Below are 2,793 nucleotides of genomic sequence, written 5' to 3'. Positions count from 1 at the left end.
GGAGTAGAAGCAGCAGCTCTCCTTCGACTGACACATTGATTTTATGGCACTTTGACTTTGAACCGGCTTGTTATGGAAAGGAAGAGAAGGAAGAGAAACTGAACTTATGCATAACTGCCTTGTCATCTCTTGGTCACGATCACGTTGATCCCATTTTAGTTTTTTTTGTGTGGGGGAAATCTGCAACACAGTCTGATCTGAACAATCAACAGCAGTCATGTAAAAATAACAAGCGAAGCAACAAGAGCACATTCATATATTGATATTAAACAACTCCTTGTATAAATGGCCTTGACGTAGACTGTGTTGTAATGAATTTATGCGCAGCCTTTGGACCCTGGCTGTGTAAATCATAGGAGGCATCTCACGGACTGTCACTGCAGTAAAGATGTAAATGTGAGATTAAAGGAACTATCTTTCGATTTGAAGGAGGACCAGCTTTAGGCTGATTATCTGTGTGGTCAGACTAGAAGTTGGACTTCAAACCTAAAGGGGAAACCTCCCTCTAATACGTAAATGTGAGTTATCTGCGCTACAATAGAGTTACAGTCATAAGGAAGCGTGGGTTTAAAGTCAAAAACAGCACACTTAAGCTGAGACGGGAGTCGCTGCGGGTTATTCGCTGGCGCCAAAGTGTTCAGCTCTGATAAGGAGTTAAAACACTTCATCACTGCAATTTGCCCGTGCTACTGTTCTTAAATGTGAGTCACTTCAGCGCTGCTTGTAGTGACTAAATGTGGAGATGGTAAACTGCTCTTAATACATGACTGTTTATCAAATTAACTTCCTGTCTCAACTCGGCCTAATCTTTGATTTAATATTTCAATGACGTCAAGAAACCAGAGTTATGGCGTCTCATGATAACAGCAGGCAGTTGTTATTTTAAAGGGAAATTAAGAAGCCTTATAGCGGGGGCAGTTAAGCATAACAATTTGCGATAAAAGCGACACATTTGGCACAGATGTAGGTTTGTATGTTATGAAAAGATATAGATATCGGGGCACGACAAATTTGGCCTCTGGGGGGCCGTGGCAGATACAATGGGAACCACTTCGCTATCTAATCGCTAAATTGGTTTGCACATTTGAACCTGGACAGTGTACAGTGGGTTTATTGGATATTTTTAGTTGTAAACAACAACAAAAACTACGCTACGAGAGTGAGGACAGTGAATCAAAACAGTTGAGGTGCGGGCCGTATGACCGAAAGAAGACTAAAAAGGATGCTATAGAGCTACAGCTCAGGGATAAATCAGTCGTTCTCTGCCTGTTCCTGACTACAAATGACCCTTTCCCATACAAGTCATGTGATAAATATTGATTATAGAAGCTTTAAAACAGACTTTAAATTTCATGATTTATTCTATATTCTATATTTACCTTGTATTATTTCATAGGGTGTGGATTTATACAATAGTTTACAAAGGTACGGTCATCAACTGTTACAACCCTCTTCGTCATTATCTTCTCTATGCTGGCGCAGTAGGTTCATGGAGGATTAATTACAAACACTCCCTGGTAATAAACACACAGAGATTATCTGTGTTTAATCGCAATATAAACTAAACAGAGGAGAGCAGGGCCACATTGTAGTTCATTAGGGGTCACCAGTGCGTCACTGGGAGCACAGATCACTCAGAAGGTGCTTCTCATTTCATAATTTTTTGCCTCCTCGTCTCCTCGCTCCTCGATCCTCCGGCTGTGACCCCGGAAATCGATCTCAGTCCTCCATTTTGAAGGACGTCCCAATTCATAAAATGCGCATCGAGGAGCGAGGAGGCTTGCTGGAGGAGCCATGAGCGAGGATATACCAGTGTATCCTCCAGTGTTTCCTCCACGATTGTTATTTACCGACCGACACGCCCCCTTATTGGATATCAGTTATTGATTGGACGCTGCTGCTGATCGGTTTGATCTGATACATCAACATCACTAGAGTTTCATACCAGAGTGAAGACAGATCACAGATTAAAAGATTTATATTTTAGTTATCTTCTGATTCACCATCTAGTTATAATCTGTTAACTGCAGGTGTGAACAGCAAACGGACCATGTTGATGGTGAAGTGTTCCAGCAGAGGAGAAAGAGCTTTATAAAACCTGACAACGAACGGACCTCAATCAACTTTCTTCAGTCGTTAGAAAGAGTTTTCTTTTGATGATCTGTTATTTCACTCATTAACTTTTATTAAGTATGCAGTTAAAGTCAGAGAGAGAAGGAGAGTCTGTCTTTACACCTTTTACGTCATTTATCCTCATTTACATTCAGTCACATGAGGCTGATAATTCCTGAGTGTTGGGTTTGATGAGTTATATCATTTCACAAACATTCAGCCTAATACATAACTTCTACTATCAGAATATCAATAACTACAGACGCTAATAATGAATAAATAATATAAAGATATTGTGCCAGTAGAGATGGTTCCTGGTCCTCTAAGCAGGACACAGTCCACAGTAGAAATACAGACTGCAGCTGTTATTCATGTGCAGGTGTTTGTTAAACAGGTAACAGGCTACAGAGAGGAAACACTGCTGCTCTGATAACTCTGTTTCTTTATTAGTATTAGATCAGTTCAGACATAAACAGCTGTTAGAGCTGACTGACAGCTGATCCAGCTGTGATCAGCTGCTGCTGTCATCAGAAACGGACGTCGCTTCACGTGACGTTTCAGAGGAAACGACGTCTCATGTCTCTAAAAACATATTTCCTCGTTTCCTCTCTCCTCGAGTCGTTTCCTCGCCTCCTCCGCTCGCATCTCCCGTGGGCGGGACTAAAACGCGAGGAGAGGAGT

The sequence above is a fragment of the Sebastes umbrosus genome, chromosome 12 (assembly GCF_015220745.1).
Source record: "Sebastes umbrosus isolate fSebUmb1 chromosome 12, fSebUmb1.pri, whole genome shotgun sequence".
Classification (NCBI taxonomy): domain Eukaryota; kingdom Metazoa; phylum Chordata; class Actinopteri; order Perciformes; family Sebastidae; genus Sebastes; species Sebastes umbrosus.
The sequence above is the reverse complement of the archived record's forward strand: the minus strand, read 5'-3'. Positions refer to the sequence as shown.